This window comes from Typopeltis vanoorti, chromosome 19, assembly GCF_054136105.1.
Source record: "Typopeltis vanoorti isolate ZY-2024b chromosome 19, IOZ_Tvanoo_1.0, whole genome shotgun sequence".
NCBI classification, from domain to species: Eukaryota; Metazoa; Arthropoda; class Arachnida; order Uropygi; family Thelyphonidae; genus Typopeltis; species Typopeltis vanoorti.
In genome coordinates, this window is record NC_143567.1 from 91,116,748 (window position 1) to 91,143,443 (window position 26,696).

The 26,696-nt window shown below is 36.1% G+C and overlaps 1 protein-coding gene across 4 annotated transcripts in view; it reads left to right on the plus strand.

Moving 5' to 3' along the window:
- Positions 1–7,136: 7,136 nt before the first annotated feature.
- The window catches only part of LOC150096338 (cell division cycle and apoptosis regulator protein 1-like), a 557,664-nt gene continuing 538,104 nt past the window's right edge, over positions 7,137–26,696 (plus strand). For all 4 annotated transcript variants that reach the window (XM_090408838.1, XM_090408841.1, XM_090408840.1 and 1 more), the window contains exon 1: positions 7,137–7,271. The gene's annotated coding sequence lies outside the window, so the exon portion shown is untranslated. The remainder of the gene's footprint in view (positions 7,272–26,696) is intronic.

Consider the following 26,696-nt stretch of genomic DNA (forward strand, 5'->3'; position numbering starts at 1 on the left):
CACATAATGTTATACTGCCCCCACACCTCTCCAATATGGAACACTGTTCAGAAATTTATAAAACACAAAGAACCGTTCACAGAACACACACTATTCTGGCTAAAGGACGGAAACATAACAATAACTGAAGCAATTGTAATTATAACAACAATGTACTCTATCTGGACATACAGATGTGACAGAATTTATGGAAGAGATACAGGCCCAGATATAATGCAAAAACTTAACAAACAACTAAATGAAATCATAACAGACACAATAAACAGAAAAAAGATGAGCAAACACCAATGGCGGAAGATAGGCCTTATCTCTGATGAATATGAAGAAAACATACAAATAATAGAAATAAAAGACCCACCATAAAGAAAAAAATGAAAACAAGCCAATACAATTCACTCTGAAAGAAAAAATAATGGAATAGAAAACTAAACACATAATGTAAATATGTATATATAAGTGTAGAAATATTGTATAGTAATGAACAGATCTATTTGCATAAGAGGAAGTATATGTCTTATAATTTTCAGTTGGTAAAAATATGTTAATATTTCAATGGATGTTAAATGACAAAATAACTGCCCAAAAGATTGCACAGGACTCTAGGTGAAAATAGACATTGGGCATGTTATCATGTTGTAAAAAAAAAAAAAAAAAAAAAAAAAAAAATGTAAATAATAATAAATAAATAAATACATAAATCAAAAATGTTAACTGAAATAAGCATGCCATGTACTTATTACATATATGTTATTGTATATTGTATTATTTTATTGTATTCATTATCATGCTGTAAATGAAAATTGTTAACTGAAATAAGCATGCTATGTACTTATTGTATATATATAAATAGTTCGTCCGAATGTACATAGATGCTTTTGAGAAAATAAAATATTATAACGCGTCTGACTACGGATCAGAAGATTCCAGGTTCGAATCATGGCTGGCTCGTGTATGTATTTTTTTTTTTATATTTAAATATTATTGTATAATCTAAAAGCTTCTATTAATCTTTTAATATAAACTTCCACTCAATGGTAGAAATTATTCATTTTCGTTATTTACAATACCGTTTTAATTTCAAATGTTCAAGTAATGGCTGCATTGTATACACAAATTAACATGCATGTTATTTCTTTTTTCAGACATAATCTACAAAATTCCTTGCATAACAGAAGTTTAATATTGTGACGTTTATTTCATAACCACTTTAGAGAATAATATATATTACTGTTTTCGATATTTTTGTGCAAATAAAATGTTAAAATTTTTATAAAAATGTTGATATTTAAAAAAAAAAAATGATAAAAGTTTTATATAACAAAAAAAAAAAGCTCAGTGGAAGTGGCGCTTGCGTCCTCTGCGCTTGGTCGCTTGAAGTCAGACTTAAGTTCAAGTCTAGTCTCCGACTGGAGCAACTTTTTCTAAGCCTTTCTTCGACCAATTCTCGAGTTAGTCGATCTCTGGCACGGGCAAGCTGGTTTTTCCTCCCAGAAACTCGGGTTTTTCATCCTGTAAACTCAAGAAAATCGACCGTAGTACCCATGTTATGTCAGACAGTAACATATCTTGTTAAGGTTAGATATCAAGAGATGGCAGCATTTGTTTGCCAGTCTCCTTCATCGGTGGCTGCTATAATTAGTGATAGACATGGGCAAACTATCTCTGATTGGCTACTGGTGGAGATTGAACTGCCCACTCAGTCTCCAACAGCTAGATAGGGTTAAAAGGCCTCGCCTACTCCCTATATGGGAATAAAAGGTGTTAGCTGATTTGATGTTATGAGATAGCCAAAGATAATGATAATATCAACAGAAAAATCAAAAACTATGGTCTTTAAAGGACAAGATCCAGCAAGAACTAATAAAGTAATAGATAATAAAATCTTTGACCAGGTGAATTCATATTCATTGATTAATAACAGCAGAAATGAAGTTTATGAGAAAAACTACAAATTATACGCTATTTGATCACAAAAGAAATAAAGAAATTATGAAAGAATTAAACCAAGAACCAGTAATAGAAAAAAATTAAAAAAATATAAACATAAATAGATGGTACATGATCAAAGAATGAAAACAGAAAGATTACCAAAACAAGCCTTAAAGTACAAGGAAATTGAAAGAGAAAATTTTCCATTAGGAAAAAGAAAACCAGGACGTCCTCTTAAACGAATCAACGATGACTCCTAAGGCCGGAATAGGCCATTCTATGTCTAAATCCTTGATATGCATTTATTTATTGCACATCTTCATTTTATTCCCTTTCATTTTGGCGACCCCAAAAAAATTGTCACCCCATGCAAATGCACGCATTGCACCATCGTTAGAGCCAGCCCTGTCAATCTCTAACCTTGGTTGATCACAGACAGTTGGCTCCAATCTATCATTGATTTTATTTAGTATCTAGGAATCATGATTCGGTAGAGAACATCTGCCAACATCGGGTATATAATACTTACACATATTCAGAGATAATCTCGTGTTCTATGGCAGAATGTGTTAAGGTAAAGAATTAGAGATCAGAGTATCCAGGAGAAACACACTATTTGTCTCTGCTAGAGATTTGACAAACTCCGAAAGTAGTCATAGACAGACGGAGAATATCTTCCTCTGTCTATGACCCTCCTAGCTCCGTTTGAGATCGACAAACTCACGTTCGATTGAAAAAGTCCATAGAAAGATTCCTCCCGTGACGACGAGAATCGAATTTAGGCATTTTCTAATCGAAGGGCGCAACGTTTAGCTAATCTTTCATATCCCATTCTGTTCAAGTGACTGTTCCATTTGAGATAGTTCTACTAACACATTCTTGAATGCTAACAATGACAAGTTCTTTCCTAAAAAAAAAAAAAAAAATCAGCTAACGCCTTTTTATTCCCGTATACGGGGAGTAGGCGAGGCCATTTAGCCCTATCTAACTTTTGGAGACTGAGTGGGCAGTTCAATCTCCACTGGTACCAATCAGAGATAGATGGCCCAAGGCTATCACTAATTAGGCAGTACTCAGTGAAGAGAGACGGCTCCAATGTGCCGCCATCTCGTGGTCCCTAACCCTAACACAATATATTTAATGTCTGAAATAATGTGGGTTCTACGGTCGATTTTCTTGAGTTTACAGGACGAAAAATCCGAGTTTCCGGGAGGAAAAACCTGCTTGCCCGTGCCAGAGATCGACTAACTCGGGAACCGGTCGAAAAAAGGCTTAGAAAAATTTCCTCTAGTCGCCGACTAGACTCGAAACCAAGTCTTCCTTCGTGCGACCAAGCGCCGTGGTTGGCAAACGCCACATCCACTGAGCTACACAGGCTCTTCTTTCCTAATATCCTAATTTTTAATAACTTCCTTTCACTACACTAATAATTCTCATAACTCTCTTATTGGAGACCCCCTGTCTTTAATCACTTGTTTTATTTCTAACCTAAGATTTATAAGTTAAAATTAGTTTGAACTGTCTTGCATACAGGTAATTTAGTGTTTTGACTAATTTCTTTTCTTATTCCATATAAATTTATTCTGCTGACTTTCTACAATTTCAACTTTATTAATTCTGTTGTGTATTTCCATAGTTAATTTACTATCTTCACTAAAATTGTGTCCAAATTTTACGTGTTCCATAGGTTAACCATTCAGGATCTAGTTGACGTTTTCATTGTTTCTGCCTATTTTCATTGCATTTTCTTTTTATTGCTGATAAAAAATAAAAATAAATAAATCAGCTAACGCTTTCTATTCCCTGGTAGGGAGTAGATGTCTTTTTTAAACCCATTCTAGCTTTTGGAGACTGAGTGGGCAGTTCAATCTCCACCAGTAGCCAATCCGAGATAACTATCCAAAGACTATCACTAATTGTATGCAGCAACCGATGAAGAGAATGGTAAACAAGTGCTGCTATCTCTTGGTACGTACTCTTAACAGTAAAAAAACTAACCCTAAATTCTTCCCACTCCTGTAGAATATTTCATGTTCTCAGACTGAAATTATATGACCTCAGAACAGCCACTTGATCTGTATATCTTTCATTACCCATGCTGATATTCCATTAACCATTATTTCTGATTACTAATTCACTTTGTGCAAGAGCTGTGGTATCTTGTTTACATTCTTCAATTGTGTTAATGAACCAGAGCTCTCATACAACAAATATATATAGTTAATTAATTATTTAATTAATCTACACTTTATTTTATTTTTCCCCTGATGAAGTTTTTTATACCATAGGAAACGAAATATTGCATTTGTTCAGTTTAGCCAAGAAACCACAAGAAATTTCTCTATGGGAAATACTGCAGCTGTTCATCTTTGTGTGATTTAGCTTAATACTCTCGTTGTGAATATTACTTTAGCTACATCTGCTCTTTCGCTTACTAAATGTCGATAATTTGTAATTTTTTCAAGATCTTTGTTTTTAATATTGTTATCGCTGGGTAGAAGAAAGAAAATCCCAACCATTGATGTTTAGTAACTGTAATATCATACGAAAATACAGACTGATGGGCTATTTTTGACCGATCACTCTATTCTTAAATGCCCAGGAATTATACCTTTCTAATAAAGTTTCCATGTAGCTCAGTGGAAGTGGCGCTTGCATCCTCTGCGCTTGGCAGCCCAAAGATAGACTTATAGTTGAAGTCTAGTGGCCGATTGCAGGAACTTTTTCTAAACGTTTCTTCGACCGGTTCCCGAGTTATTCGTTCACTAGTATGGTCAAGCGGGTTTTTTCCTCCCAGAAACTCGGATTTTTTTCCCCGTAAACTCAAGATAATCGTCCATAGAACACGCATTAATTCACACAGCAACACATCTTTTTAGGGTTAGGTACCAAGAGAAGGCAACACTTGTTTGCAGTTTCTTCACAGTGACCACCTAAAGTTAGTGATAGTCATGGGCCCACTATCTCTGATTGACTACTCCAAAAGCTCGATAGGGATAACAGGTCTCGCCTACTCTCTAGAAGGGAATAAGAGGCATTAGCCTATTATTATTTATTATTAATAAAGTTTCTATTTTATGCTACCACCACTTTTAATAGGTAGAAAAGCCGTATTTGTTTGACGAGTAGCAGTGTGTTGATTATTTAGTCACTGCATTATCTGAAATGTATTGAAGCAAATTTTCTCAACAATAATCAAATGATTTATTTTTATCAGCTTGATTGCATGGTCACCCATCCACCGATTCTTTGGTAGTCATCAGACTTTTCTGAAGATATCAACTCTGAACATCAGTAACTCTACCAACTCATTGGGGTCTACCTCTTCCTCTTTTTTCCAGGAACTTTGCATATCATTGTTCTTTTGAGAAGCTCTGCTTCCATCCTTTCTATGTGTCCAAATTATTTCAACTCTCTACTGTTAATATTTTTCGGGTGCCTTAAATTTCTTTCCATCCTTTCTAGCACCCTACTGTAAGCCCACCTATCAATATATATCTTTTGTATACTCTGTTCTATGCTTCTCAATGATAGACTTAATTTCAAGTCTAGTCGCCGAGTGGAGTCCTTTATTCTAAGCTTTCCTTCGACTGTTCACGAGTTAGTCAATCTCTGGCAAGGACAAGTAGGTTTTATTCTCGTAAGTCGAGCATTTCATCACATAAATCAAGAAAAATGATCGTATAACCCACACTAATTTAGACAATAACGTATAGTGGTAGAGTTATGCAGATAACTGCATTTTTTTTGTCAGTCTTTTCACTGGATGCCAATTAAAATTAGTGATGATCCAATGTTGTTTATCTAACAGTGAAGGTTGGACTGGTCCCTCAGTCCTCCAATGTTAGATAGTACAAAACCACCTTGCCCACTACCTATAAGGGAATAAAAGGCATTAGATAATTTCCCCTTTCCTTTAGTTGATTAGTATTGCCTAAATATAACTTCTTCTATATAAGTTCTTTTAACTACTATCTGCTTCTTTTTCTTCTTTCCAGCCATTTTCTGTCCACTGTTGGACGAAGGCCTCCTCCAGTTCTGTCCATCTTTCTCTGTTCTTGTCAATGGTTGACCAATTTTTCCCAACAAAAATTTTGACAGTTCATCTCTCTACCTTCTTTTAGGACGTCCTCGGCGCCATCTCCCTTCTTTTGGAATCCAATTCGTTACTATAGCGGTCCATCGCGCATCTTCTCTCCTGGATAGATCTCCGGCCCATTTCCACTTTAGTCGCTTATGGTGAAGAATGATGTCAGTGATGTGAGTCTGGCTTTTTATCCAGGTGTTTCGCTTCTTATCTTTTAATGTGGTGCCTATCATCAACATCTCCTTTTTTCTTTGAGTTGTTGTTAGTTTATTTGCCAGTGCTTTTGTTAGCGACCAAGTTTCACAACCACATGTGATGACTGGAAGTATACACTGGTTAAATGTCTTCCTTTTTAAACAGAATGGGAAATCATTGTTTAGAAAAATGCTTTTCAATTTTCTGAATGCACCCCAGGCAAGTTGAACTCTCCTATTTATTTCCTTTTGGGTTCCACAGTTTAGATCAATGAGATGACCTAAGTATGTACATGAAGAGACTCTTTCCCAGAAATTGTTTTCTATTATTATGTTTTTTGGTGTTACAAAATGATTAAACACATGATTTTAACTACTATAACAACTAAAATATCTGGCGCACCTATATATAGAAGAGTCTGTGTAGCTCGGTGGGTTTCGAGATGCCCTCCAGTTGAAAAGACCAGGTTCGAGTCTTGTTAGGAACCTTTATCAGGGGGCTTTTAAAGTGAAACTAAATTAACCGACCATATACGGTGTAGTAGAGTTTTCACATGTGGAAATTTTATTTTTTTTCCCCCTCCAGCAGGACAAATAAAAAGAGAATGGAAAAAATAATTTCATTACATTATCAGTATTACCGACTCTAAAAATCATAATGGAATGACATTCTTTCAATGTTATGTTTTCTCAATGAATTCCATATTGGGCTACAGTCGATTTCGTATTGCAAAGTGGGCTATTTGGTTGTATGCGTGGGTATGTATATTTTCATGCACATGGTTTTAAAATATACGAGCTCCGATCGTAACCTTTTCGGGAATGTTCGGGTATTTTCGATTGTGATGATGACAAAATGACGGGTTTTGGGGAATATTCTTATTTTTCCTTTGTTTGTTAATAGAGTATTAATTTAATTTTTTCCCTTTTTTTTTGATCGATATGTTGTGTAACTGTCTTAGGTTTTTTTAAAGCCATCTTAAGAGATATGAACTTATGCTAGCGAAAAACAGAATACCGGTATACTACAGAGTTGTAACTAATTATGATTTATTATAAATGTAAGTTTATTCTCTGAGTCTAATAATACTGAATTGAAAAAACAGCTAAATTATCGTACATCGTTTAGGAGAACCTGATGATAATGTTAAAAATTTTTACACAAGAGCTGCTTTTATATTAGGTTGATCTTGGATCTGTTTATTTTGAAGTGATTTTTGTTAAAGATTCATTTGAAACAACAAATTATTTATGTTTTGTTTAGAGTTTGAAAACGCAAATTATTCTAATACCTTCGCATATCATATTTCGTACAGCTTTGCTTCTTTAAGATATCCATTCATTTATTTATTTCCCTCCAACACGTATATACTGATTAATATGTATTGCTTATAAATTGTGCATTAAAAATTGCATAGCAGAAAAATGGGTGACCTCTGTAAGTTCTATCAAAGAATCGCAGGAAAATATTTCTAGTGACCACCAGGATATAAAATTGATTGGGTATTAATCATTTCAACATAGCAAACCAATATGTATTTGGAGAATATTACAGATGTGTTACTGTGTGAAATCTAAGTCCGAAAAGTTTAAAGATATTTAAATTCAGAAGAGTTTTTTTTTTTTTTATCCTGTACAGAGCACAAGCGAACTTACATTACATACCATTCTTGTCTTTGTAAACTATATATTTTTTTTTCTTGTAGAATTCAATGATGGAAAATGTTCACTGGAGGTGATATCTGCACAATATTTTCTTGCCCTTTGCCTTTCAAATTTTAGGGTACTCTCTCTTTTTCACTTGCATGGTAGGCTCTTCTGTGCCTGGCTGTTAAACAGTCATTAACATCTGAGGAGCTGTTGATGATCATTTGAAATCCTAAATCCATGTATTACAATATGTAGGATTTTTATGTGAATTCTACCTTGCAATGGTAGATTTACATAAAAGAATAATATATTCACACCGAGAAAAAAAAACAAAACATAAGAGGCAATCTGTGCATGTGTACACACACACCATTTGTAATATACATATATCAGAAATTTCACCTATTAGAAATTCCTTAGTGCGACAGATGAAAAACTTTTCAAATTTTAATATTAGGAATTTAGTGTCTTCAAATCTGATTAATTAAAAAATTCATTAAAAGATGTCCCAAATATTAAAGTTTAAGAAGAGGTTTGAAGGGTAATTGGAAATGGACTCATATATTCTGCAAGGAATGCAGAGAACTGATCAAATTTTCTCATCATCTATCCAATCCTCATGCTCCTGTTGTGTGTTATGTTAATTAGTAGCCATCTGAATGCCGAAAGGATGAACTGGCAATTTGGGATGAAACTAATGAAATTATATTTCTTATTGGGTGAAACGACATGAAGCTGTTTATGTTATGTTGGGACAACATAATCAGTTTCATGCCAGCTGAGACATTGCCTGGTAACACAACTCTCAGCTGTTTTTGTCAAAAACTGGAGTGAACAGTGAAAGTCAGCTTGTGACACCTTCTACAGAAATCAAAATGGATACCATCAAGATGAGCATCAGTGAAAATAAATGGAGCTAACAGATGCATTAGAGAAAATTATTGATGTAATTGTCATTACTAGAACCAATAAGATCGAATGGAATGAGACCACTTTCAGATAATTGTTATTATTATTATCTGACACCTTCAAGAAGTCAAAGAGCTTATTGCATTAGGGCACCCCTCTCTCTCCACCACTTAATTTTTCATTTACACTGATGCTACCAGCTCCAATCAGTAGTATTTTTTGTCTGTAAAATGTGTGTTTTTTTCTGGCCAGGTTGCCTGGATGCAGGATGAAAAAACCAGAGTTTTGTAAAGAGCAAACCCTACTGTGTCTGTATGACATTGTCTAAGTTGCCTTCTATTGTATAAAGATTTATCTTGTTGTGACAAGAATCAAACTCAGGTCTTTTTCCCAGTCAAAAGATGCATTGTTCAGTTTGCTATAGAGATGCTAATTACATATGATATTTTGAAATGGAAATGTAGATAGACAATTTGACTTATTTGTATCAAGGATCCTATGACAGGCTGGAAGCAGAGAGTTTTTTCCTGTTCTTAGAAAAGGCTGTAATAAAGAAAAAGCTGGTTCTTCTTCAGACCTAAACATCAGAGTGGAAAATTATTCTGATATATAGAAGAAATTTATCAGTTAAGTTATTGTTTTTAATGAGATTCATCAAAGATGCAAGAGTATACAGGGAGATTTGAAAGAGGAAGTAACAATTACTGCTTAATGTTGAGCAGTATAAGAATGAGTACTGTAATGAACAGAAAAATGTCCATAAATTTAGAATAGAATTAGTGGTGGACTGTCATGTTATTATTATTACAGCAACCTACATGAAGTTGGCAAACTCATCAGGGGAGGTCCACTTAACTAGCCACATATCTCATATTTAATCTTAAATTTGTTTATGCTCCCATCATTTACAATGTCGTCGTGTAAAAAAAATGATAAAAAATAAAAAAAATCCAGCATCCCTCTTTACCACACCTTTACACAACTTCTAGGGATGGCCTTTCATTCTTACCTTTGACTCTTTTTATAATGCACTCTGTATTAATTTGGTAATAAGCCCTCTCACTAACTTTAAAATCTTTATCATATTATCTGTTTTCTGCTCATCTGCAAATTCTGTAATTTAAATTTCCTCAACCAACCTTCCTTTGTGACTAACATCCCAGAATATTGCTTTGTATATGCTGGATACCCTCCAGTGTTTCTATATCACAGTGAAAACTATGTGATATAGATATAAAATGTCTATATCACATAGACATTCTATGTCTATGTGATATAGACACCAAATTTGAGCCCAGTTGTCTATGTGTGGTCTGACCACTGCATTAGATACATTGGCACAAGTACTTCCTTATCCCTGCTTGTCAATACACACTATCATAGCAGCAGTACAATGTGTAGTCTTTGTAACACGTACATTGTGCCCTCTAAACTTCAGTCCATTGTCAGCCGTCCCCTGCAGATCTCGAATCTTATTAATTTCCTAAGCATATGCCGTAATATGCTGGCAAAGGTTGGTTGATTGGTAGAGCCTCTGCTACTAATGGCTCAGTTAAGTAAGTTTGAGAACAGTTAGTAGTTGGAAGGGGACCAATCGTTCGATGCTGTTGGCACACTCTCCCTCGATGAGTCTTTGGACTCCCTGGAGGTGTCAAATAATAATAATAATAATAATAATAATAATAATAAAGGCATATTTCCACCAGTACAAGTACGTGGCCTTATACCTCTGCACTCCAAAGTGCTACACCATACACTTCAGCAACACTTCTTATAATGATTCCCAACTCTGCATCATCATCATCATCATGAAATATATACACATATAAATACATGAAATATTAAAAAATGAGTTAAACAGCAAGTGCCCAAGAGCAGAGCTCTTGGGCACTTGCTGTTTAACCACACATTAAAGATTACAGGACTTATGACACTACAGTTCCATATGTGAGTAAGTGATTAAGAAGAAAGAGTGAGGAGGTTATACTCAGTGAGAAAAACAGTGTGAGATTGTTCCAAAGAATAATGTTGGATGGAGTGAAGGAAGATGATGAGAAGTTTGTTTAGCATGTTTGCAGTTGGACAGCGTATGGGCCTTATATGTGGCCAGTTGCTAGTTCTTACATAGAAGAAAGTGGAGGAATGGTAGTGGCTAATTCAGAGGAGCAATGCCCATGAAAGTACTTATAGAGGAAAGTCGTAGTGCAGAAATAGAGCAGCTGTGAGAAAATATATATAATCATCTACCATCAGTTTCTTTTGACAGTACAGAATATAGTTTGTTCAGAATCCAGATAATATCTACTAATGTAGTGCACTGTGAGGAAGTGAGTACTAGACGCTAGGTCTGAAGCCACTGTTGGTTCTATGCATTCGTTAGAATGCTATGTGGAGGTCTCCTCCCAGTTATTTTTGACCTTTAAGTAACTTCCATCTTTGTATTCTATACACCCCCCCTTGAGGGTACATATCAAGGATTCAATGATAATGATTATAAATCTGTATAATTTTACACATGAAAGGTGGCAGAATTTACAGCCCATTAGTGCCATGTATGGGATGAACTGTAGACTGAAATATATAAATACTATCAGTAAAATGTTGAAAGTTTATTTTTCACTTGGTTAGAGTATAATAAAATTAGTTTAATCCTTTATCCAAGTGTGAGCAAACAAAGTTTGTGCCTGAAAGTATCTTCAGGACTGGGGTAAGGTGGTACAACACCAGGGAAACTCGTTGCAAAGAAGGAGCAAGCTACCAACACTCCTATCTCAGTATCTCCTATAATGCAAAACACATCTCCTTGCGGATATGTCTAATGTTATGCATTAGGGGAAGGGCCAGTAAAAGTACCATCAATAAAACAATGTAGGAGTTTTAAAAAAAGAACTCAACTTTAGAGACAGAGTGCAAAGTCTGATCCTACCAAGAATGTATGTGGTGAAGTTCTTGCAAGTTAGAAAAATAAGAATTCCATGTTAGACATATGTTGTTAAGTGAAAACAGTGAAAAGAAGAAGGGGGGAAAAAAAAACATACAAAGTTTCTGCCTAGTAAGTCAGTTTGTGCTTTTTTTGTGTAAGTGTAGACAACAATATCAATATTTAGCTAAAAAAAATGTAGCTAAACAGAAATAATAGATAGATTTTAGAAAGAATATAGAAGATAAATATCATGAAGGTAGCAATATGTTTTGGAGGCTTCAAAGAAAGCTGGGGGAAAGACGATATAAAAACTGGAGATAAGAATGCTTTGGATGCCTGGAATAATTGCTTTGAAAAATTATTAAATAAGGTAACAAACTATAAAACAATGATAAAAAGTATTATTGTTACAGTAACATCTATAGAGTCAGTAGACTCATTATTAGAGCTCCATTTTACTAGCAATATGTCTATCATATCGAATCTTGAAATCATCAACCACCCTTCCATGTAAGAAATCTACTTCTCACATCCTTCTTTACCACATCTTTACTTAGCTTCTAGGAATGGCTTTTCATTCTTCCTATCTTGCCTCCGTAGTGCAATTGGAAGAACGACGGTACGTTGGGCCCTTCGACTGGAAAAGGCCTAAGTTCGATTCTCGTCATGACGGGAGGAATCTTTATATGGACTTTTTCAATTGAAAATGAGTTAGCCGATCTCATATGCAGGTAGCAGAGTTTTTCTCCTGGAAACTCAGTTTTTTTTTCATCCCGCATACAGACAAATCGGCCCTTCAGAACACACGCAATTTTGCAGACAAAAAATACTAGCTGTGGTGGTGGGCAGTAGATGGCGCTGATGTTGTTGATTGGTGGTAGAGGTTCGGTGTAGTGGTGGAGATGGAGAGTTGTACAATAGGTGTCCTCCCATGATGAGTCTTTGGACTCCTTGGAGGTGTCACGAATAATAATAATAATAATCTTATTCTCCACTGTTGGTATCTGTATTAATCTGGTAAAATCCCATAACCAGCTTGAAGGTCTTTATCATGTCGCCTCTTTTCCTTTTAACCACCAAACTCTGCAATCTATATTTCCTCAACCGCTTTGCATAGAGTCATGATGTCGCTTTGGTCATTCATCTCTGAATCCTTTCTAGCGTTTCCACATCACAATGAAAACTAGGCAATCAAATTTAAGTGCAGTAGTTTATATTTTGGCTGACCAATGTATTATACAAATGTACTACCACAACTCCTTATCCCTACATGTCATTGTACTTCTTATCATAGCAGCACAACACTTGCAGTGCTCTTGGAACTGCAGTCCATTGTATACCATCACCCTAAGAACCTGAATCTCATTCCACTTTGAGGCTTAAACACAGCTCACCAATACAGTATGCAGCCTTATATCTAAGTAATCAAGGAGGAATGTAATCATAAGGACATATCACTATTTGAAGTAGGAAATACCGTAACTGAAATGTGAAAAGGCAACAGAATAGATGATATTCTACCTAAAATACTGAAATGAATATTATAAAAGATTTTCTTTGTCTTTGTATAATATAGAAAGACTGGTCATAAGTCAGATCTAGAAGATTAGAGTAGAAATTTTGTTGTATGGGTTCATAAAAATAGAAATGAAACTGAATGTGAGAATTATAGACCAGTTTCCTCATTGAGTAAATTGGTCTATAATTTTAGGAACTATATCTCTTTCTGGAACACAATGAGTGTTCCAGAAAGATTTAGAAGCATACTTGAAAAAAAGCCATAAGAAATTGTTTGTATATAGCTTGTTCTTCCAAGACAATCCCTATTTGATGCAAATCAAATAGGGATTGTTTTTACTTTACAACAAATAGCGCAGAAATGATTGATATATTGTACAGATCTTTACTTCACTTTGTTGATCTTTAAAAAGCATATAACTGCTCAAAACTCAGAATCATTATGGTATAAATGAAATTGCAAACTGGCAGTTAGAATTGAAGGATCTATGGGAAGATAGTTGAATGTTAAATAAGGTGTGAGGCAAGATTGTATGCTACCTCTGAGGTAATTTATATGGACCACTTTATTTAGAATGTTATTAAATTGATGTTTAAATAGAAGATATTAAGCATACACTTCTTCTTCATTGATGACATTGTCCTCTTCGATAAATCTGTTACAAGTCTTGAAAAAATCTCCAGCTAAGTTAATTTCTGAGTTAAGAAATTTCCTATAAAAACCGGCAAAAAAATAAGACTGAAAATGTACATAGAAGCAAATTAAATCAAGAACTGCATTCTCAGAACTGTAAAACTATGCAGTAATAACTTATTTAGCTATTTCTGTATACAATTTTTAATGATAGTGGCAGGGATTGAACATAGATACAGTAATAGAATAAGTAAGGCTGTATGGTGGGAAGCCTGTTTTATAGATTTATATGGAACAAGAGAGAAATTAGCCAGAAGATGAAGCTGGTAATATGCAATATAATGTTTTCAAAACCAGATTTAATAGTTAGGGATGAGAGAGAGATTAGAAATAATTGATTAGACTGGAGACCACAGATATAAGATCTCTGTGTAAAATTTGGGGAGTGAAGAGGTGGTGTCAGTGGCAGAACCTTATTGAAAATATCTGAAAAATAATGGGATGTTATTAAAATTCAAGAGTGTGTGTAAGCAGAGCTAATCAATTACTGAAATTATCGAAAAAAGTCGAAAGCAGTCTGGGTAGTGACCTTCTCTCAAAATGTAGAACAGTAATACATCTCCTAGGAGCTGTGGTTTACATTATGGGAAAATATTACGGACAGTGATCGCAGCTTGCTCCACCTTTACTACGAGTTGCCCTGGCATTTCACTACCAGGTGTTGGCTTACGCTTGGACTTGCCGAACTTTATTTATATATAGTTTTCTATATTCAGCATGAAACTCTTAGATTAGATTTCCTATCTTTGAGTTTCTTATTCAGATAAGAAATAATGTGGTATTCAATATCCACTTAATTTTGAATACGAGCTAATCAAGTTGGTATATAGGAACTGAAACATAATGATGGTATATGGGTGAAAGATTAGTAAAAGAATTGTGAAGCAAAACAGATGGCTAAAACAGCTCAGAGTGCCTTAGAAGATTAAATTAGAGACTTGACATTCTTCCAAATTGGTCTGTTATTAAAGAACAATTTGGAACAGTGTAGATATTGAGAAACTAGTCATAAAATCTTATTTGCAATAGACTCTTGTACATCCTTTGAGGCTGCATACTAGAAAATGGTGAAAATGAATTCTTGAATTAAAATTTGCCAGCCTGGCCGGCCGAGTGGTTAGTGTATCCACTCTCCAGCCAAAAGGCTGCTGGTTCGAATCCTGCCATGGGTATGGATGTTTTGTGATTGTCTGTGAAAATAATGGTGCGGGTGGTCGGCAGTAGATGGCGTTGGTGTAGATGAAGAAGGTATTTGCGGTTGGCGGAGACGGAGTACTGTAGAGTAGGTGCCCTCCCTCGATGAGTCTTTGGACTCCCTGGAGGTGTTATGTAATAATAATAATTAGAATTCTCATCTGTAACTAGTTTTTCTAGTTACACTAGAATACTAGTTAAAAAGTATTTACAAACTTATAAAACTAGAGTGTTTAGTCTTATTGGAGGAAAACGCTTAATGCAAATGAGGCATTAATATAAAATTAGTTTTTTTTTTTTAATGACAATCTTAAACATGAGAGGTTTTTATTATTATCGACCTCCATAAGACTCATTATGGAGAGATTCATCTTAGACAACACTAAGTCAAGGAGAGGTAATTTAGACTCTCTCAGGCAATGAATTGCATGGTTCAACTGTCCTCCATGGAAAAAAAAGCTGCTTCTCAACTTCTTACTCACCACCTCATTTCACAACTTTCAGGGATGCCCTCTTGTCCTTGCTCTTTCCTTTTGTACCATTAGATGAAACTATGGTTCTTCAACCAGTAATACAGTCTAGTATATTAATACTTTGTGTGGGAGGCAAATCTCAGGAAATTAAAAGAAATTTTTTTAATATTAGATTTGAAAATCTGCAGAGTGTGATTTTTTTTAGAAAATACTTCATCATCATCAAATTCCTGACACATACCCTCGTGGGGTGGGGGGGGTGTAGATGATCTTATGATAATACTGCATGAAGAGTTATGTCATTACAAACTTCCTATCGACAACCTTCCTCCAGATTATCCAGTTACCTGTCAACATTCCAATGTTATCAGATCTTATATTTCTGTCTGCCATCCTGACAAAGAACTCTTTAACTGATCTTTTCTCTCCCATTCTGTTTAAAGTGACTATACCACTTGAGATTAACTCTGCTAACACATTCCTGATAATGCTAATAATGTCAAGTTCTTTCCTAATATTCTCGTTTTTAATATGATATTGCCATTGATGCCATCTGTTCCCCTAATCTTTCTCGGAACTCATATCTGTGGTCTCCAGTCTTTGATCAAGAGTTTTATTTCTAACTCAGCTTTCAGATCCATAGTTAAAATTGTTTTGAATACTGTCTTGTATACAGCTAGTTTAGTGTTTTGACTAATTTCTCTCTTATCCCATATATATTTATTCAGCTGACTTCCAACCAGGTTAAATAGCAATGGCTCTGAAACAGACTCCTGAGGCACACCACTGACTTTCCTCTTCTGGGATGTTGCTTCCCCATACACAACTTGCTGTATCTGTCAGATAGCCAATCTCCAATCCAGTGCACTAGTCTAATATCTAACTTCATCTGCTCTAGTTTGACTATCAACTTATCATGCAGTAATCTATCAAACGTCTTTGCAAAATCTAAGTATGCTACTGTGTATTCATTTCCTTTTGTCCAATGAAGTCATCACCTTATTGTAATAAGTAAGTGGATTACTAAAACATGACCTCTGTTTAGCAACTCCATGTCCATCAAAGATAATACCACTGTTATCAACCCAATTGTGGATCCTGGTTATCACCAGCCTCTCCAACACTTTAACCACAACAACTGACATACAGATAGGCCTATAATTTGATGCCTTGACTTCTGTGACCTCCCTCATGAAGGGAGGTGACAGAAGTCAGCACAATCTTGCCTTCTTTCTGCTCCTTTTGAACTTGACGCAATGCAAGATTCATATTAAACAAATATGTCAAGGCAGATGTCAACTCTCTGGCATATTCCTTCAAAATACTTGGTGATATATTGTCAAGTCTCACAGCTTTATTAATCAAGTTTGCTCAATTCTGCATATACCTTTTATTCACTCAAGTCAATCTCTCCTCATCATCCACTGCTCTCAAACTCTCAATGATGTCATATTCACAAGGATGAAAGGTCTATATGAACTGCTCATTAAATATCTCAACTATATCTTCTGCAGCAGTTATTCTTATACCATTTTCTCCAATCAATGTCATCCTTCCATAATCATTCTTGTTTTTGCTGACTACATATAGAAAGAATTCCTTAGGATTTTTTTTTTTTTTTTTTTTTGGGCTTCATTAGCCAAGTGCTGCTCATGCTTCACTTTTGTTACTTGGAATACATTTAGAACATTGCTTCTACTAGATAGTTCTTGAATATCACTCAAACAGCATTGACCTCCCTTCCACTCAACTCCTCATTCCATGCTACACCTGCATGCTGTCTTCTGAGCTTCTCATAATCACCAGCCTTATAGTTCCACATATACCCTTTCTTCACAGAAGTCCTCATACTGCTGGCAACCACCCAGGTAATCACATCATGGTCACTCTCATGAATTGGAGGATGATTTGACACCTCATTTAAAATAACATCCTCTGATTTGATGATCAAATTCAAGACCCTCAATCCTGGTGTGTGTCTTCTTACATACTGCCTGAGGTAGTTGTCCCTCAAAAACTAAAGAAACTCATTTTCTTTATTTCCAGGTGCTATCTCATCATCGCAGTCTATATTATGCCTGATAATTGTGTGTATATTCTCTGGCACTGTTGCATTTCCTGTGACTGTACTACAGAGTTACTGGTTTGGAATGCTTCTAAGTTTTTAGGAAATGACAATGTAGACTAGATTATTAATTATAAAAACTTTAATAACTACCTATATTTCGGCAATGTTCTCATACAATTGCCGTCTTCTGGGATCACAAAACAATGATTGTGCACACACAGGTACTCACAATCATTGTTTTATGATCCCTGAAGATGGCAATGTAACATTTCTGAAATTTAAAGTTTTATATAATTAATAATCTAGTTTATGTTGTCATTTCCTAAAAAAAATTAGAAGCTATGTCTAACCAACATATAAACTTATCTACAAGAATTACTGGCTTGGAAGGAAAAACCTTGTAATAGTGGAGAAATCACAACCAACATATGGCTTGGATAGGACTGGCTATAGACCTAAAAACGAACTATTGTGTTTGTTTACAAATGCCAGAAGTATCAGAAATAAAGGGGATGAAATTGTTTCAGTGATTGAGTTTATTCTCCCACAAATCATTGGAATAAGTGAAACATGGTTGAATGAAGATGATATCATAACAGGAATAGAAATGGAAGGGTAGGGTACAGTATTTTTCATGAGGATGGGAAGGGCTGATGATAGCAGGGGAATTAAGTCCACATAAGGTAGACATGAAAAGGGGAAATAGTGGCAATGGTTATGAGGCAGTGTGGTGTAATGTGGAGGCTGAGAGGAAGACATATTTAGTTGGATGTTGCTATAGGCCTGGGTATGTGGATGATGATGATGATGAAGAAATCTATAAACAACTTGGATTAGTGAACAAAGGAAGGGTGACTATTATGGGTGATTTTAATTATGGCGGTATAGATTGGAATGAAGAGATAGCATTTGGGAATAAGGAAAGTGAATTTCTCTAGTTCTTGAGAGATAACTATCTCAGACAGCACGTAAAGAAAGGCATGTGAGGATCAAGAGTTCTAGATCTCATCATTTCATCAGAGGATGTAATTGTCAAAGGGGGGAGAGTTTCACATTTTCCTCCAGTTGGTGAAAGTGATCATGATGTAATCACCTGTGTTGTGGCTAGTTATATGCAGGCTTTTGCAAGGAAAGGATATATGTGGAATTATAAGGCTGGCGATATGACAAGCTTAGGATACAATTTCGAGCTATAACATGGAACGAGGAGTTGAGCAGTAAGGAAATAAATGCTGCATGGGAACTTACAAAAAAATACATAACAGCATCAATATACGAATGTATCCCAAAGGTCAAAAAGCTGAATAAGGTAGATGTAAAATGGATGAATGTGGAGCTTAAGCATGAAATCTGGAAAAAGAAAGTACTTTGGAGGAAGTACAAGATGAATAATGGTAATCAGTCACATGAAGAATATAAAGAACAAGCCAGGAGAGTGACTCAGTTAGTAAGGAAAGCAAAACTAGAGTATGAACAGAAATTGGCAAATCAGGCTAAGAAAAACCCTAGAGAGTTTTTTAGATATGTGGCAAGTAGAAGGAAGAATGATCATGGGAAGATGAAGCTAAGGGATGAAAGTGGTAGAATGGTAACTGCTGCAGAAGACATTGTTGAGGTATTCAGTGATCAATTTATAAGAGCGTTTCATCCTGATCAGGGTGGAATCATGAACTTAAGTGTAGAGGAAATAGGAGAGGGTAGCTTAATTGTGAGTGAGCAGGAGGTATTTGAGGAAATAAATAACCTTGATGTTAATAAGGCGATAGGATTTGATGACATATCACCATGCATCTTAAGGGAATGTTCCAGGGAACTGGCAGTAGCATTGGCATGCCTGTTTAATAAGAGTTTTGCAACAGCACAGGTTCCAAGGGAGTGGAAGGAGGGTAAAATTGTTCAACTGCATAAAGGTGGTGATAAGACTTTAGCTTCAAATTATAGGCTGGTCTGTATATCTGGAATTGTGGTGAAGGTCCTGGAGAGATTGGTGAGAAGTAGGATACAGAAATGGGTTGATAACAGCAGTATTCTCTGTGGTTATCAGCATGGGTTTGTTAAGGGGGAGATCATGTTTCACTAACTTACTTATAACAAGGTGACAAATACCTTGGACAGAGGAGATGCATATACAGTGGTGTACTTGGATTTTGCAAAGGCTTTTGATAGACTGCCACATGACAAGCTCTTAAATAAATTGAAACAGATGGGATTGGATAACAGGCTTCTGTGTTGGATCAGTGACTGCGGTAGATAGGTATCAGAAGGTTGTATATGGGGGTGCAGTATCTTGAAAGAGAAAGGTCACCAGTGGTGTGCCTCGGGGGCCAGTTTTGGGGCCATTGTTTAATTTGTATGTTAATGATATTGGGTTGGGTTTAACTAGTGATATCTAGCTGTTTGCAGATGATGCAAAACTGGGGAGAGCAATGCACAGTCAGGCTGATGTTAATACCTTACAAGAGGACTTGAATAGATTGCATGCATGGGCAGGTAAGTGGAACTATCAGTTCAATATTGCCAAGTGTAAGGTTTTGAGATTTGGTAAGCAATGATGAGATGCAAAGTATACACTTGGTGGGGAAACTTGAACAGAAGTAGAGGAGATGATAGATCTAGGAGTGATGGTGGACAAGTACCTGAAATTCAGTGGCCGCATTGCACAAGTTGTGAAGACATCACATCGAATAACGGCAATGATGCGGAGAACCCTGACATGCAGAAATAGAGAGGTTATGAGTCCATTGTATAAGGCCTTGATCAGGCCTCATACGGATTATTGTCACAGATTTGGTTGCCAGGTTTTCGTGGTGATGATGGAAAGGGTACAGAGAAGATTCACAAAGGTAGTCAGTGGTCTTTGGAATGGGAAGTACGAGGACAGATTGAGAGAATGTAAGTTGTAGAGCCTCGTGAATAGGAGGAAGAGGGGGGGGATATGATATTTGAGGATGGATTTCATCCATCCTCAAATCCACACATGGAATGTGGATTTGAGGATGGGTGAAACCCTGGGAGGGTAATGGATGGCAATGCTGTAGTCAGTGGAGTTCTAACTGAGGTTCGGCTATTGTCAGAGCTTTAATAGCTCAATAACACCTTCTCCCTACACTGTCCTCTACAGATAACGGGGAAGATGAAAAGCATTCTTGCTTCTCCCCTTTAAGCCAGTCCTTATAAGGACTATAAGGACTTGCAGTGTCGTACGAGGTGACTAAAATGGGTTTTCATCCTGGAGGAGTCAGTTTTAATGCTAGAGGGATTGGGCAGGTTCGAGGTTTAGAGGTACAGGAGGAGAGTGTGTTTCAAATACTGAGTACTCTGGATGTTAGTAAAGCTGTGGGACTGAATGGTATTTCACCACGAGTTTTGAGAGAATGTGCTAGGGAACTGACAGTGCCTTTGACCTGGCTTTCAATGAAAGTCTGGCTGCGGGAAAGGTGCCCATGGAATGGAAGGAAGGTAAGATCATGCCATTGCATAAGGGCGGTAGCAGACTGGAAGTGTCTAATTATAGGTCAGTTTTTTTGTGTCATCAGTAGTTAGTAAGATCTTGGAGAAAGTAGTGAAGGACTGTATACTCTTTATAGTATTGGACAGATGAGGGTAATGTTATCTGTGAGAGTCAACATGGATTTGTGAAGGGGCGCTCTTGTTTTAGCAATATGCTAGTCTTTTATGATAAAGTTACAAGAGCATTAGATGAGGGAAAGGCATATACTGCCATTTTCTTAGACTTAGCGAAGGCATTTGACAGGGTGCCACATGATAAGCTGATATTTAAGGATTATTAGTAAGTTGCAGCACATGGGTCTGGATGTCTGATTGGTCAACTGGATTCAGGATTGGCTATCCTATAGGTATCAGAGAGTTGTGTATGGTGGGGAAGTTTCAAGGAAGCAGAGGGTTACAAGTGGGGTCCCACAGGGCTCAGTACTGGGACCTATATTGTTTAACCTTTATATCAATGACATTGTCAGTGGATTGCAAGGGGATATTTAGTTGTTTGTGGATGATGTGAAGCTGGGAAGGATTATTAGTAATAGTGCAGATGCGGCAGCCCTGCAAGAGGATTTGAATAAGCTAGATAGATGGGCAAATGAATGGGGTCGGTTTAATGCAGCAAAATGTAAGGTCTTGAGGTTTGGGAAACATCGATGGGACACTGCATACTCTATGGGAGAAGTTATACTGGAGGAAGTAGGGGAGACAAGAGCTCTGGGGTTGATGATTGATAGAAAACCTGAAATTTATTGGACATATTGCAAAGGTGGTAAAGGTGACACATACGATTGCTGCAATAATGAGAAGGATGCCGACCTGCAGAGATAAAACAGTTATCATTCCATTGTATAAGACCCTGATCAGACCACATTTAGACTATTGTTCTCAGATTTGGTCCCCAGGATTTGAAGGGAATAAATTAACTGTGGAAAGGGTACAAAGTGGATAACAAAGATGGTTTCAGGACTGTACAATGATAGTTATGGGGATTGACTGAGGGAATGTGGACTGCAGAGTTTGGTGGATAGAAGAAGGAGAGGTGATACGATTGAGACTTTTAAACTGTTGAGAGGTGGTTACAGGGTTGACACTGGGGAGTTCTTTCGCTTGGTTGAACAGTGGGAAGGAGTGATGACAAGAGGCCATCCCTGGAAGTTACGAAAGGAATCTGTGAGCAAGAGGGTGAGAGTGTTTTTTTTTTCCTGGAGGGTGGTTGAACCATGGAATGCATTGCCTGATGGAGTGGTGAGAGCAAGAATGGTCAATGAGTTTAAGGAGTTGTATGATAGACTTTGTGTTTCTTAGGGGGGGGACCTCCTGTGATGAGTCTTTTGACTCCATGGAGTCCTGAATAATAATAATAATGATAATAATATAAGCCGGTCAGGAGTTGTTATCAGGTAGACATGGAAGAAATTTTTCATAGAATTGGAGAGGGGAGTAGAACAAGAGGCCATTGCTGGAAACTGTATAAGGAGGGTGTGAGCAAAGGAGTGAGAAGCAGGTTCTTTGCATGGAGGGTGGTTGGTGAGTGGAATGCATTGCCTGTGTTCTGCATGGGGACACATTGAATCAGTTTAAGATGCGGTTGGATGAGCATTGTGCGCAATAGTGAGTACTTCCCACGAGGCATCTGTGACTCCATGGAGGTCAAATGTTGATAATAATAATAATATCTGAGACCAGCTCGCACCTTAGTTTAAAAAAAAAAAAAAAAACTTTTTCAAGGTTTGTTCTGTAATAGTGTCAGACTAGGGTAAGCTCTAGTGTTGTTTATTTCACGAAATTCAAATTTTATATTTTTATTTTCAATTTTTTCTTTTTAATTTCAAAGTAAAAAAATTCAAAAGCCAACAACAAAAGTCAGCAGGATTTTTTATTCTGGAAACTGTGGTCTTTCACTCTGCATACAGGCAAATTGTACAGGTGGACACATGGAATTTCATTGTCTGTAGGTAGCATAGTCTGTAATATTATGTATATTTGGTAAAATAGTAATGAGCTGTTGGACTACTTGGATGTATCATGTAATAATAATAATAAGAAAAAGTGTATGTGTGTGTTTGGGGAAGAAGCAGCTTAAAAATTTTTGCTTGGAACAGCAAAATACTTAGAACTGGTTCTGATTCAGATGTAGGCCTTTCAGTTGGGGGGGGGGAGATCTAGAGGTCTCCTCTTTAAATAAAAAATTTTTTATTTATTTAAAGCTCTGTTGAAGAGCTGGAATAAAATTTTATCATATTGACTCTGTCTTTAAAAGTCTGATAATAGTTTTTCAGCTTGTTTTAACATATGTTAAGGCAAGGTTGGATGAGTATTGCGTGCAATAACGTGTACCTCCCACGATGAGTCTCTGACTGCATGGAGGTCAAATGTTAATAATGATAATGTAAAAATGTTTACAAATGCTTACATCAACTATAGTACGCCCACAGATTCGAGACCCTTCGACACTTTTGCGCATGTCACAAAATGGAGAATCCATTCCGATAATAGGTTAATCAATCTGTCTTCTGTGATGAGTTGTTTATTATTACACGTCGGAAAATTAACTTTTCTTTTATGATCATTGTAATTTTTAAAGTGGTAACTAGTTTGCTTGTATAACAGTTGGAAAATTTTACCTATAGAGCACGTGATTTCGCGTGTTGGCGACCAATTCGTACGTCCTTCATTTCTTTCTCCCCTTCAGCATGAATCGACTATTCTTGGCACTAAGCCAAGCAAAGCTCTACAAAGTGTGGGCATACTATAGTTGATATGATTTTTCAGATTCATTTGTCAGCAAATTGAAAGAAAGAGACTGACTTTAGTTTTTGAAACATATTTTAATAATTAAGAGAGAATAATAAATATTCTTTTTAAGATAATTTTGTACATGAAAGGTTATTCAGATTATAGTACTCTAGTACTGCAGAGGAACAGTCATTTAAGGAGAAAGGATAAACTTGCCAATATTGGATTTAAAACTTGCCGACTTGGTTTGCTCAGTTGATAGCACTTCTGCTCTCCAACTGATAGGTTGTGGGTTTGAATTCCATTGCAGTCAGGGATATGCTTGTTAGGTGCTACATGAATTTTGTCATCTAGTGCCTGACCACTACCCTGTTTATTGGAGGCCTGAAATGCTTTGCTCACCCATTCATTGGCCTAGTAATTATAATTACCGAATTATATGTGTTTTTTGTATTATGTTTTTTTGACCTTTAGTTGCTGGGATTTAATTCTTCTTCTTCTTCGTTTATGACCTTCTTGTGCTTTTAAGTGTCGAGATTTTTCCAGAGAGATTTCCGTGCCGTCCAAGGCTTGTTCTTTTGCTGCTTTGCAGTTAATTCTCTTTTCCAATTTCTCTTTAATTTCCTTTTGCCAACCTTTCCTAGGCCTGCCTATGTTTCTTTCCCTATTTTCTGGCTTTCATATACAGTTTTTGCTTCCATTCGATTAAGATGTCCACCACCTCATTTGGGCTTGTGTTATGGATTGGTTCAGAGTTGCCACTTGAAGGCTGTCTCTTATAGTTTGATTTCTTATTTGGTCTAGTCTTGTTTTTTGTGCCACTTTCCTAAGATATTTCATTTCAATTGTTTGTAGTTTATTTATGTTTCCTGTTGTTGAACACCAAGGACTCACAACTGTATGTTAATGTTGGTACAAACACTGAATGGTACACTGTCATTTTGGTATTCTGGGTAACTGATTTTCTTATCTAGGAGTGGACCTTTCATTGCATAGAATAGCTTTGTTCCCCCCAGTTATCCTGTTGTTAATTTCTGTGTCTAGTCTGCCATTAAAGGAGTGAACTTGTTCTAGTTGATGGTTCTCTATTTTTATTGTGTTTTGATTGGTTTCTAGATATGATCATTGTTTTAGTTTTATTTATATTTATGGTCATATTCCTTTTCTTTGTTTCTTCATATTAAATGTTGATGTTGTACTACAAATCTTCAGCTGTATTTGCTAGAATCACGACATCATTTGCAAAAGCCATGTCTGAAATCCTGTTTTTTTCAGTTTCCTGTATCCTAGGTGGAACTTTTATGTTTGGCATACCTTTAAAATTTCATCCATTACTGTAATGAAAAGAAGAGGGCTAAGGATAGAGACTTGCCTCAATCCTACATTTGTTTCAAATTCTTTTGATCTATTATTATTACAGGTTCTTACATAATTGCTATTACTTTTGTAGAGGCTTTGTATGGCTGTTATTAAGTTACCTTGTATCTTGTTTTATTTTAATGTTTGCCATATTAAGTGTCTGGGAACTCGGTCAAAGGCCTTTTCAAAATCTATAAAACATGCATGTAGTTCTTTTCCATATTCCAATATTTTCTCTGATATTTCTCTAAGACTGAAGATAAGATCTTGTGTGCTTCTGTTTTTTCAAAAGCCATATTGCATTTCATCCAGTGTATCCTCTATTTGGTTCCTAAGCCTCTCTTCTAAAATATGGGCATACAATTTTCCAGGAATGCTTAAAAGTGAAATCCTTTGGTTTTCACATTTATGGTTATCTCTTTTCTTAAATATAGGGATTATTATTGCTACTTCACAGTTTTTGGGAATAATTTTCTTTTTCCATATGACATTGAATAGATGTAAAAGAAATTTTATGGCTTTCATTCCTAAATTCTTTACCATTTCTGGTGTTATTTGGTCATGGCCTGCTGATTTTCCAGTTTTATTTTATTTATTGCTGCTAACAGTTCATTTCATGAATTTCCTTACCTTGATCTTCTATTTTGCTTGCACGTGTTGCTCTTAGGGTTCTATTTTTTCCATGTCCTGCATCTTCCAATAATTTTTGGAAGTATTGTTCCCACCTTTCCATGATGTCTTCGGAATTTGTGAGTAACTTTCCATCCTTATTTTTGATAAACTTTATTATTATTATTATTATTTGACACCTCCAGGGAGTCTAAAGACTCATCGAGGGAGAGTGTGCCAACAGCATCGAACGATTGTTCCCTTCCAACTACTAACCGCGTTCAAACTTACTTAACTGAGCCATTAGTAGCAGAGGCTCTACCAATCGACCAACCTCTGCCGGCGGGGCATTCTTTCTCTGACTTCATTCTTCTTAAAACATTATAGAAGAGTTTTTGGTTTTTTCCTTTAAAATTTTGTTCTAAAGTATGTCCGAAGCCTTCCCAGCATTTTCTTTTCTCTTCTTTCACTAAAGTGTTTAACTTTATTTCTTTAGTTATTGTATAGTTCTCTATCAACCTGCAGCTTTGATGTTATATATCTCTTCCACGATTGCTTTTTCTTTTTAATTTCTTCTTTTAGTTCATTCTTGTAGAAAGGCTTATACACTGGTTAAACATGATAATTAAATACTTAAGGAATTGACAACGTATACTAGAAATATAAATTAAATCAATTTTAATAATATATACTTTCCAATATTTCGGCAATGTCACATTGCCATCTTCATGGGAACATAAGATAAAGACACATGCACGCAAATACTACATAACAGCAAATGAGAAATGAAGCGAGGACACTACCGTTTTCCTAAAGTCCTGATGGTGCCCCCTGGCGGGCTATATTAGGTGT